The sequence below is a fragment of the Cetorhinus maximus genome, chromosome 3 (genome assembly GCF_964194155.1).
Source record: "Cetorhinus maximus chromosome 3, sCetMax3.hap1.1, whole genome shotgun sequence".
NCBI classification, from domain to species: Eukaryota; Metazoa; Chordata; class Chondrichthyes; order Lamniformes; family Cetorhinidae; genus Cetorhinus; species Cetorhinus maximus.
Window position 1 is genome coordinate 179,380,826 of NC_135881.1, and position 13,280 is coordinate 179,394,105.

General features: G+C 42.5%; 1 protein-coding gene across 2 annotated transcripts in view; it reads right to left on the reverse strand.

The window, feature by feature from the left end:
- Positions 1-13,280, reverse strand: part of tgfbr2b (transforming growth factor beta receptor 2b) — a 105,397-nt gene that overhangs the window by 49,433 nt on the left and 42,684 nt on the right. The window lies entirely within an intron of this gene.

The window sequence follows — 13,280 nt, forward strand, 5'->3', positions numbered from 1 at the left end:
AAACGTCAGGTATTGTACAGCAAAGAGCATCTGACACAACTTGTAATAAAATCCAACAGAACTGAAGTGACTCAGGTCAAGAACAACTTATTTTGTATAGCACCTTTAATTTAACAAAACATCTCAAGGCACTTCATCTGTGCGTTATAAAGGTATTAGGGCAGATGATCCAAAACTTGATCAAAGAGGTGTATTTTAAGGAGCTTCATAAGGGTTGAAAGAGGGGAGGAGAAGTTAAGGGAGGGAATTCCAGAGTTTAAGGTAGAGACAGCCAAAACATACAGCCACCAACTATGGATCAATTAAAATTGGGGATGCTCAAGAGATCAGAATTAGAGGAGTGCGGATATCTCAGAGGGATGTGGAACTGGAGGAGATCACAAAGATAGGGAGGCATGAGCCATGGACGGATTTGAAAACAAGGACGAGAATTTTAAAACTGAAGCATTGCTTAACCAGGAGCCAACATTGGTCAGTGAGCACAGGGGTGATGAGTGAATGGGATTTCAAGTGTAAGGATATGGGCAACAGGGTTTTGTAAGACTTCAAGTTTACAGAGAGTAGAATGAGAGAGGCCAGCTAGGAGTGAGTTGGAATAGTAACGTCTAGAGGTAATGTTGTGAATGAGGGTTTCAGCAGCAGATGAGCTGATGAGGGGGCAGAGCTGGGCAATGCCATGGAGGTGGAAAAAAACAGTTTTCGTGATGGCATGGATATGCAGCCAGAGCTCATCTTGGGATCAAACATGACACCAAAGTTGCAAACAGTCTGGGTGATCCTCAAGACAGTTGTCAAGTGGAGAAATAGAGTCAGTAGCTAGAGGATGGAGTTTGGACCGAGGACCAAAGCCAATGGCTTCTGTCTTCCCAATATTTAACTGGAGGAAAATTCTGTTCATCCAATACTGGATGTTGGATAAGCAGTCTGATAATTTAGAGACAGTGAAGGAGTCAAGAGAGGTGGTGAAGTGGAGCTGGGTGTCATCAGCTTAATTGTGAAAACTAATGCTGTGTTTTCAGATGATGTCAACAAAGGGCAGCATGTGTATGTGAAATAGGAGGGGGGCCAAGGATAGACACCTGGGGGACACTAAAGGTAATAGTGCAAGAACAGGAATAGAAAACATTACAAGTGATTCTCTGCCTATAGTTAGAGAATAATGGAACCAGGTGAGAGTAGTCCCACTGGATGTAGGCGAGTTGGAGGAGGATAGTATGGTCAACTGTATCAAAGACTGCAGGCAGGTTGAGGACGAGGAAGGAAATTCACCTTTTTCACAGTTGCATAGGATGCCATTGTGACTTTAGTAAGAGCCATTTTGAGGGTACTGTGGCGGGCAGAAACCTGATTGGCACGATTCATATGTGGAGTTCCAAGGAGGTTTGGTGCAAATTTGGGAGGCGACAACACATTCAAGGGCTTTGGAGAGAACAGGGAGATTGGAGATGGGATGGTGGTTTACAAGGACAGTGTGGTCAAGAATTATTTTTTTGAGAAGGGTTATAATGTTATAACGGCTACAATAAATAATTTGAAGGAAAAGGGGACAGTATCTGGAAAGAGAGAGAGAGAACTGTTCGCATATCAGGTAATATGGGGACCAGCTGGAAGGGAAGTTAGGCAGTCAGCAGTTTAATGGAAATAGGATTTAGGGAGCAGGAAGTGGGTCCCATTTATAAGATGAACTTGAGGGACCATAGGAGAGAAACTAGAGAGCAACGCGAGTTCAGGGCTAGGGCCGAGGAGACCTTTTGGAGGAATTTTGGCCTGGTAGGCTGGGGAAGGGAGTGAATGGCAGAGGCAGTTGAATGGATGGTGTCAATCTTAGTAACAAAGTAGTCCAATTTTAAAAAAAAAATAGCCAATTGTTTATCTTTAGCTTCAACCAAATGTTTTTCCTCATTGGTTTCCTTGCCCCAGGCAGTGAAACTATAAGCAACCAGGCATCCCAATGTCCCAGCTATTGAGAAGGCTGTGCAACACCAGCGACCACAAGCTAATTGGAGCATTTCATAAATTCTCTCTTATTTCCCATTCCTGTGGGTCGGGTGTGGGTCCAAGGGGAGGCTTCCAATCCCAAGAGCATTTGATATTAGCAATTCTGCAATGAAGAGAGCAGGGAGTTCAAATAAACAGTCTTTAACACACCAAAGTTGGTCAAAAGCATTGGAAAGAAGGCCAATTTTACAGCAGTACTGTGATATAAGAGTTGCTCTTGTCAGCTCTACAAGTCAACTGGTCTAAGGGTTCAACTGTAATGAAATTCAAAAAGAGTTATTTGACTAGCAATGAGTAGATTATAGGATTTCCCAATAAACTCAGTTACATCACAAAACTAAAGTATCACTGGCAAAGGATGAGTGAGGCCTCTATTTTGGAATAAGGGACCTCAAGCTGAATAAGTAATTGTGCAATAATTAGCTTTCTGTCTTTCATTTGAGGGGCATGTTTCCTTGACATTGGGCCTGGTACCAAATATGAAGTGTTCTCTCTGTGGAACAATGTTGACATCACTATGAAGCCAGGATATGTTAAACTTGAAGTTTCTTTCTCCCATGAAGACTGTGACTTTGAGACCAAAAGCTCCAGCCACCAGTTCCCATGAACAGTTGGGCAAGGCCTGATGAATTGGAGAATGAACCATATTTCCTTACATTTCAAACCTTAGCTTTTTAAAACTCTATTTATTTAAAAAATATATCCTAACTTCACTTTCAGTAGATCAAGCAATCAGAAAATTAAGCAAAGCTCTATGTTAAGACTGTGAAAATTTTGTTAGCCACAGATACTTCTGAAGAGAGTGGTGTGGGGGAAAAACGCTTCACATTTTAACAGCTGTTCAAACTTAATTCATTCTCATTGTAGCCAGTTGTCCAAAAATGATCCAAGTGACATAAAAAAGTCTAATTCACGACCACCCAAAGGAATTCCTTTGTAAGGCAAGTCATAACTTCTTCATGACTATTGTTACAAATGAGGTGTATAAGATTGTTATGTTTAGGGCCTGCATCTTTAATTTAGGATAAAAGGAAAGGCATCATACGACCTGTTCTGATGTCTGCCTAGCAACAGCCCTGGAAGAGGTGGCTGTTAAAGATTAAAGGAAGGCTCGGGTTGTTTTGCTGGAAGGAAGGTGTAAAATGTTCACACTTGGAGACAATGACAGCAGCAGTGGATAGACTGGTACTCTCCAAAATCCCAGGACAGTGTTGAGACTTGTGAACAGTTGTACTCTAAACTGTCCATTTACTTCCAAAATAGAATAGAATTGGAGTTTCAAGGATAGCTAATCAGTATTTCTACCTGGACAAAAGGTCTATGTGTTTCACGTTGCCATGGAGATGGGCACTGAAAGGCGGACAGTTTCTGAGATATCCCTGAAAAATCACAGGATACACAGGTAGTCTGCCAGAATCCGGAAGAGAGCAATCAGTGAGAGGAAGAAAGCCTCATAAGGTTGAGCATGTAGGAACATGGTGGGAGTTTAGCGTTTGGATTGAAAAGACCACATTTGTGAGAATTTGAAATGAGGCTGGAAGATTTGCTTAGCTTGCGCTAGAGGGAAAACCACCAGGAAAAACCCTCACCAGGAAAGACAGTTCTGAGGTTAAAAGTTACCAGGCTGGAAGGAAAAGAATGAAAGTAAACCCTCGGTAGCTGAGAATCACTTTGGACTGGGTCCAGGGAAAACTGAACGACTACTTCAGGGACTTCAGTGGGTTTTTTGGTTGTAGTAAAAGGGGAAAGTTCTGTTTAAGGTATAAGTTGCCTACAAAAATAGCATTTCATCAATAATGCTTTTAGTCTCTTTGTTATAGTGAAGTCTTAAAACGTGAAATCTTGTCACGTCAACCTTTCAGCTATCAACTGGAAGTTCGAATTTAAAGGGATCGCTTTAAAGGGATCGTTTGACAAGGGATTGTTTTACAAGGGATCGTTTGACAAGGGATCTTAACACTGCCAAGATTTTGAGTTATGAAATCAGTTTTGTGCAGCACAACCTTGCAACTGACTACCCCAGCCTAATTTCTTCATCACATTAATGACCACTTACTGCTTTTTAGGCTGAAAAAAGATGCACACAAAAATAAAGCAAAACACACCCAGGGAGGGCAAGGTGCTTATCCTCGAATCAAAACCTGGCACTATTATTTAATGCAAACAACACATTTTCTTTACCCTGAGGCTACAATAAGCCACCTTACATACCAGCATCTTGTGACAATATTGGAGCAAGTTATTAAACTGATAAATAGTTTCATACAGCATAATACTGCCATTAATAAAAAAAAAAGGTCACACAACTAAGTCACAGGGACATCACTAGTGTCCACGTGGTCTATCTAAGGCAGTGAATGATTGTGGCATAAGCTGGAGTAAAGCTCATTGAACCAAAACCAAAATCCACTTTCGGGGTGAGACATTAAACTGAGGTCCCACCTGCCCTTAAAATATTTTAATTTAATTTTCAATCCAAACGCTAAACTCCCATCCTCTCAGGCAGATGTAAAAGGACCTATGGCATTATTTTCAAGAAGAGCAAGGAAGTTCTCTCTGGTGTCCTGGCTAAAATTTATCCCTTAACCAATGCCGCGAAAAACAGAATATCTTAAAATTTATTTCATTCTTGTTTGCAGGACCTAGTTGTTTTGAAATTGGCTTCCTACATTACAACAGTGAAAACACTTCAAAAGTACAGCTGTAAAGTGTTTTGGGATCTTGAGGTCATGAAAGACTTTATATAAATGCAAATTCTTTATTTTTAAAAAAATATCTGCAAAACACATACATGCAAATTTTATGCCTATTACAATCGTTACTACACATCCCTACGACAAACTGAGTTGTTTTGGCTCCATTCCATTGCTAAACTTCTGGAATGTAAACTGATTTTGAATTAGGTCTGAATTGACTTTGAAGCTGAGGCTCTTTCCTTCCCAGAGACTCACTCTGCTTTAGTCTGGTGTCAGGTTAGGCCGAGGGTATATCTACATAACTGGAACATTGGTGTGAAGTGACACCTCTGCATCGATTATGCTTCAGTCACATGCTGAAAGCACCTTTCATAGGCTGTACATAGTGATACCACTATTCTCACCCAGAATGGAGATGATTGAGCAATTCCCCCAATAAACATACCCACACACATACCATACACACACCCACCCCTTTCAAACACAGACACACCCCCAACAAACGCACACAGCCCACAAACACGCACTCCCCCCCCCTCCCCCCGCCACCCCCACCCCACACACACACGCACACATACAGTTACGAATGTATAATAATTTTCATAATTTTTTTTGGCTTGTTTGTAAAGCAGGTTTATAGGTGTGAATGTAGATGGTTCTGCCTGTGTGATTTAGTTACATTTGGAGTCAGGTAGACTGCAAGCTTGAAATTATCAAAAGAAGCTAGATGTAGAAATGTACTTGAAATGCTAATGAGGAAACATGGATGCTGTCTTAGCATGCAAGGTGTGAAGGAAATTTACATTTTTAGATAAGTGAAGGGATTGTCTGGATTTCAAAGGGATCTTAGTCTACTTACAAATAGCCAGATAAGCAAGGCTAAGGAATGTGTTTATTTTTCCCAAAGTTACTGACAATATTGACAACATGAAAATTTTTATAATATGGGAAAGGTACAGTTCCAAAGGCATATGGAGTAATGGAATATGCATATTAAAGAGAGAGAAACATATATAAAGGAGAATGAAAGGCTACGTTGGGGGCTGTGTAAGATCTAACATGAATGTGTAAAACAACCTTGAAGAAGCCTTCAGCCATTTGTGCACAAGTCTGTTATGTCCAGTAACTAAAGTTGGAGAAAGTCATTTGGAATTCCACTGTCAAGTGGATACTGTGTTAACTTGCTGGGTTTTAAAAAATCTAAAATCTATTTTGGATTGTTACCATAAAGTGGGTGTGTAACTGGGAGTCAGGTTTAATAGGAATTTTAGGAGTTGTTATAGTATTAAGTAATTGTAGTCTCATGTATGTGCTTGAAATCTTTTACTTTGTTAATAAATATTTTAATTTAATTTTTAAAATCTCTAAATGTCTTGGTGGACTCATTACTTCTGAATTCAGTGCATACATCTTGCAATAAATACAAATTGCAAAACCATTGTGATAGTGTGATCAAGTTTCCTTTGTCAATTTGGTCTACCTGGCACACATCATCTGCCACGTCATAACACACATCACACACACACACACGCACATATTTTCTTTAGTTTTATACAAATAACATTACTTGCCTTTGTATAGCACCATTAAGGTAGTCCAAAAATGTCCCAAAATGGTGCATCGGATAAATTAACACTGATCCACAGAAGATATTAGGACTAATGACTAGAAGCCTGGGCAAACAGGTAAGTTTTAATGGGCACCTTAAACAGGAAGAGAGAGGTGGAGAGGCAGAGAGGTTTAGGGAGGGAATTCTAGAATTTAAGATCAACACAGCTGAAGGGGTGGTTGTTATAATTAGTTATATACACACATAATGCAATACATATTATATGCTAATCATATGGCCCAGATTTTCACTTCAGGGTTGGGTGCATACCTGGATCAGTGAACCCAACTTTTAAAAATGGCCGCCTGAGGTTGGGATTGTCATTCTTGGGGTGGGGGCTGAATTAAATGTCAGGCCTGCCAGCCCCAGAATGAATGTGGATGCCACTGGGTGCGAAGGTGGGCTGTGGGTGGAAGGCCCTTACCCCCTTGATGCCCAACTCACCTAGTGTCCTTTGACTATTCCTTGACAATTCTCTACCAGCTTGACAGTTCCTTGACAGCTCCAATGAATTTATGCACATTTTACGCACACTCATGTTTACTTTTAACAATCCCAAAGGGTGCCTTACCTCCCCTGAAAGTTTAAGGGGACCACATCAAAATGGGTTCCTTGTCTCTCCAAAGGCATACCCTGGTTATCCAAATGAATCCACCAAGTTCAGACTAGCTCTTAGCTGGTGTAATCTGCACACTCCAAGTTTCACACTCCTGGCCTACCAAAATCCCACTTCAGTGGAGGCAGCTGGTGATTTAAATGGCCAGCTGCTGCCACAAACTGCACATGCGTGAACCCAGGCCCAACCCCACTCCCACCCTTGCGAAAATTCCTGGCAGGGGGGCTTAGATTTTCTCGCCATTTCTGAGATTTTTGTCATGATGGAGAGCCTCTCTGCTGTGGCAAAAATCTGGGCTTTTGCCTTTTACATTTTTTTTTGGGATCCAAGTTGGCTAGCAAAGCCAGCACTTATTGCCCGTCTGTAGTAATCTGATATGTAATATACCTTTAAGACAAGTATTGTAATGTAAGGTCACATGATCTTAATACCCAATATCAGAGTAGCGCGGGTACCTCTCTTTGAGAGAGTTTTTGAGCTAGACACTGAAGAGTGAAGGCAGAGTTTTAAGTTATAAGCACACGGGTGTAGCTGCTGAGTTTAGTTTGTAAATAAGCAGCATGTGTTTATTCTAATAATGATCTCCTGATGTTCTCTGTCTCTGTACCGACTCGGTCACCCCAAAACAAGTGTGCAACCCGGATCCTTTAGCCCCTACAAACCAAGGGCACTGGATCCAACACCATCCCTAGTTGCCCTTGAACAGAAGGTGGGCTATCTTGCACTCTGTATATCACCTTTTATTCTGTTAGCACCTGCCTTTTCACTATATGTGCTATTCCTTTTGCAGCACATGGTAAAAAAACTCCTAAACACTGAAATCCCAATCAGAGGTTTCAGGTGCAGGAGCATTTGGCCTATCACTGTCCGCAGAGAAATGTGCTACCAGCAAAGTAAAATGAAAGATGTTAAATCACCAGAACAGGAGCACTCCAAGATGTATACATCATCCCAGCAGTAATGTCTGTGGGTGAAGAGAATGTGGGGAAGTACTCTTGTTCTTTATGCAATTTCCACCATTCCATGCTTTATTCTGTCCTCTAACAAGCTCCAGCATCTGAACAAATGCAAATTTCACTGATGAAACATCTTTACCCCTGGATTGACACTGGTTTTCCAGTGATAGCCTGATGATATTTCTGGTTTTAAAAGCACCGAACCTACAGAACAGACTGAATCACATTCACTGCATTCGAATCCAAAACAGCAGATTCAATCCAAAAACTGGTTAATCACTAAATTATCTTGATCAGTGTGAAGATATAGTTCCCTACAAGGGATTGCTATCCCCTACCAGAAAGCGTTTTGGCACAGATTTACATCGAGGACATAAATCAGTTCAGCTGTGATGCACTCAAAGACAAATAGTCTTTGGTTCACATTCACTATTTAGGTTGACACATGAAGAATGAGGCTTAGGGTGCTCCTAGCACCCTGATCCGTACCCCAGAAATCAAACCGCGATCCGTAACCCAGCTGTCAACCCGTGATCTGTACCTCAGCGATCAACCCACGGTCTGTACCCCAGAAATTAACCCGTGATCTGTACCCCAGCCATCAACCCACGATCCGTACCCCAGCCATCAACCCACGGTCCGTACCCCAGCCATCAACCTACGATCTGTACCCCATCCATCAACCCGCGATCTGTACCCCATCCATCAACCCATGATCCGTATCCCATCCATCAACCCACGATCCATACCCCATCCATCAACCCGCGATCAGTACCCCATCCATCAACCCATGATCTGTACCCCATCCATCAACCCGTGATCCGTACCCCATCCATCAACCCACGATCCGTACCCCATCCATCAACCTGCGATCCGTACCCCAGCCATCAACCCACGATCCGTACCCCATCCATCAACCCGTGATCCGTACCCCATCCATCAACCCGCGATCCGTACCCCATCCATCAACCCGCGATCCGTACCCCATCCATCAACGCACGATCCGTAGCCCATCCATCAGCCCGCGATCCGTACCCCATCCATCAACGCACGATCCGTAGCCCATCCATCAACCCACGATCCGTACCCCATCCGTCAACCCACGATCCATACCCCATCCATCAACCCGCGATCCGTACCCCATCCATCAACCCGCGATCCGTACCCCATCCATCAACCCGCAATCTGTACCCCATCCATCAACCCATGATCCATACCCCATCCATCAACCCGCAATCCGTACCCCATCCATCAACCCGTGATCCATACCCCAGCCATCAACCCACGATCCATACCCCATCCATCAACCCACGATCCGTACCCCATCCATCAACCCGCGATTTGTACCCCAGCCATCAACCCGCGATCCGTACCCCAGCCATCAACCCGCAATCCATACCCCATCCATCAACCCGCGATACATACCCCATCCATCAACCCGCAATCCGTACCCCATCCATCAACCCGTGATCCGTACCCCATCCATCAACCCGCGATCCGTACCCCATCCATCAACCCGCGATCCGTACCCCATCCATCAACCCGCGATCCGTACCCCATCCATCAACCCATGATCCGTACCCCATCCATCAACCCGTGATCCGTACCCCATCCATCAACCCGCGATCCGTACCCCATCCATCAACCCATGATCTGTACCCCAGCTATCAACCCGTGATCCGTACCCCATCCATCAACCCGCGATCCGTACCCCATCCATCAACCCGTGATCCGTACCCCATTCATCAACCCGTGATCCGTACCCCAGCCTTCAACCTACGATCCGTAACCCTATGTGGAATGAGAACAATCTGACTAATTGGATAGGCCTTTCGAAGAGCTGGCACAGGCACATTGGGGTGACTGACTTTGTTCTGTCCTCTATGATTCTATGAATTCTTCAATGTGACACTAATTCCTAAATTTAAAATAAAATAAAAAAAACTTTAACTAAAAATTTTGCTTGCCTAACCATAAGTCTGCAATAACTGTCAAAATGCTGCTAACAAGCTACTTGGAGATCTTCTGCTTATTTACTTTTGGGTGGATGGTTTAATTTTAAGCTCGTGGTGAGCTCCACAAGAATAACACCAGTGACTCATTGTTCCAACGCCAAGCCTATTAAATGGAATTAACCTGCTGGCTGAATGCCCTTTTGCTCTCCTTTATTAGTACGATACGGTAACATCAATTAGGTGTCAAATAACATACCATGAATGACAAAGTTAGCTTATTAGAAATGTTAATCTAACATATTGTGTCTATGGACTTTGAGGTGTTTGACCAAGTGTCACATAATAGGCTTGTTAGAACTAGAACCCATGCAATTAAAGGGACTGTGGCAGCGTGGATACAAAATTGGTTAAGGGCCAGAAAGCAAAGAGGAGTAGTGAATGATTGTTTTTCAGATGGAAGGGAAGTATACATTAATGTTCCTCATTGATTGCTATGAGGACCACGGCTCTATTTGATATATATTAATGACCTGCACTTGGGTATACGAGGTACAATTTCAAAAGGTTTGCAGATGACACATAACTCAGAAATATAGTAAAGAGTGAGGAAAATATTAACAGACTTGAGGAGGGCATAGGCTGACTGGTGAAATGGATTGACACTTGGTAGATTTAATTTAATGCAGAGAAATGTGAAATGCTACGTGTTGGTAGAAGAATGAGGAGAGGCAATATTAAAAAAAGGTACAATTTAAAGAAGAGGGGAGGCAGGATCAGAGAGGCCTGGTGTGAATATTCACAAATCTTGGAAGGCGATTAAAAAAAAAGGATACTTAGCTTTATTAATAGAGGCAAAGAGTATAAAAGCAAAGAAGTCGAGGTGAATCTTTATATGATGCATGTCAGGCCTCAGCTGAAATATTGTATTTAATTCTGGGCACCTCAATTTTGGAAGGATATCAAGGCCTTAGAGAGTTATTGGTACCGGGGATGAAGGACTTCAGTTCTGCAGAGAGACTGGAGAAGTTGGGGTTGTTCTCCTTGCAGCAGCGAAGGTTAAGACAAAAGTAGAAAGAGGTGTTCAAAATTATGAACAATTTTGACAGGGTAAATAGGAGAAACTGTTTGCAGTGGGAGAAGGTTGGTAACCAGAGGATACAGGTTTAGATGATTGGCAAAAGACAAAGAGGTGACATGAGGAAACTTTTATTTTTACACAGCAAGATGTTGTGAACTGGAACATAGTCCATGAAAGGGTGATGGAAGCAGATTACTTTCTAAAAGGGATTTGGATAAATACTTGAAGGGAAAACATTTACAGGGCTGTGGCACAAAAGCAGGGGAATGCAACCAGCTCTACCAAAGAGCCAGCACAAACTTGATGGGTTTAATGGCCTCCTTCTGTTCCATATCATTATATGATTCCACTAATACTCACTGATATATTGCATTAAAGATGTTAGTTAGGATGACGCTATTTTAGGAACATGTTTGAGACTTCTTGTTGTTACTTTTGTACACTTCCATTGCATTCCTAAAAATATCTGCAGGTATCCCTTTAAAATATTATGTATTGAATAACATACTAATGAGGGGTTTGAAATTTGTCTTGGACTGTTTCTGGATACAGACTGAGTCATGATCAGGCATCTTAACTGAGATGCTGAGGCAGGCCCAAAATTGGGCCTGAGGCTTCATGAACCCTTTATATGCAAATGTCAGGCCACTCCCCCGCCAGCAGCTACCTGAAAACAAGTTCTGGAATCGAGTAGTAGCTAGGTCGATAGAGATCACTGCGGAGTTGGGTCAATTATGTGCCTACTCTTCCCATGCCCATAGCGCAGGATTTTAATTTAATTTATCATCAATAATTGTATAATTTACCTTTTGTTGCTGCCTGCGGGGAATACTGAAGAATCCTAAGCAGGGAAAACCCGGCATCAGAAGCAAATTTTCCAAAGGAATCCTAGAAAAGGTGTCAAATCCCTAATTACATTACGGAAAAGATCTTCATGCCTGTTTTTGGAGGCAACCAGGAATGCCAAAAAAGATGGGCCTGAAGAACACATCAATGGCACAGATTGAGTGTAGGCTGTCCCACTGCTAAATTGGTCACATAGCTCCCGTTTTACATCCGTAAAACAGACACAATGCATACCGATTTCTCTGCTGAGGTGTTGGGAGAATCAAGATATGCTAATTGCACAGCCTAAGTGATCTTCCAAACTGGCTCAGGGAGTCATTGAGCAAGAGGGAGATAATTTTCAGATCTCTATGGGAGGTTAAGTGTCAATCAGCATCATACCCATGCTACTATCATATAGCTACTGGGAGCTGGTTTCAGAGTTGCCACTACAGAAAGCCTGGGGATAAATCCCATGATACCAGCAGGAGGATGGGAGTTAAACAGATTCCCACAAAAATAAATAAGACATTCCATTAACATTGGACTATTGCAAGAACTATTGCATTGTTTCTGTCATCGTCGGTGATGTTTTCATTTGTACTCGTTCGAAACACAATCAATGCAAGATTGACAAGTGCAGAAAAGTCTCCCAGCTTTCTGTGTTTCAACAATTTGTCTATTCTCCATGAAAATACGGTGAGGACTCCTCAAAACTGTCTCTTCTTCCTTCTAAGCTGCCCTTACACCATCCTACATGGTCTTTCTCCTCTGTGCATCCTCATTATATTGAGCTCCACTCTCCACAGTCTCTTAGTCATACTCAATCTTTCCAGAGCCTTATACTGCAGGGCTCCTTACCTTCCTGGGCCTTTTCTTCTGCCAAAGGTCTTCATGTTTTTAAAACCCATATTTGCCATGACTCAATTGCAACTTCCCTAATCTACTTCATCTTCCGTTTTCCGTGTGAAAAGTCTTCCCAGTGAACTTTGCCACGTCACCTTGGCTTCTCAGTAAAGAAAACTCATTGATCGAGTGTATGCGATTTGATTACTGCAAGGTCTGTGCAGGAAGAGCAATGACTCACACGCTGAGAGTACTCTCAAAAAAAAAATAGGGTGCTATCTCACAGGGTTTGCTCATGTGCCTGGAGCACAGACTGGAATCCTCATTGTCTTATCCTCATAGTAGTGCAGCAGCCATTCAAATGGTAGATTATGTGCTTGGATCTTGCTGTGCACTGTAAAGTATGGAAATCATCTGTATATTAAAGCAAGTGGCACTTGGAAGTGGCGGTCTCTGGAGCACACAGGAGATAGGAGGATATGGCATGGCTAGCCATGTGACAAGGTACCCATCTTCTCCAAAGGGGATTAATGAATAACTTATGAGTGGCAAAGGGCATGAAAGGGTCAGTCTTAACTTACACCAGTGTGGAGGCTTAACACTAAAATACTGTGGTATTTCTTCAATGTTAGAATCCATAAATTATACAGCACAGGAGGACACTATTTGGCTCATTATGCCTGCAGTGGCTCTTTGAAATG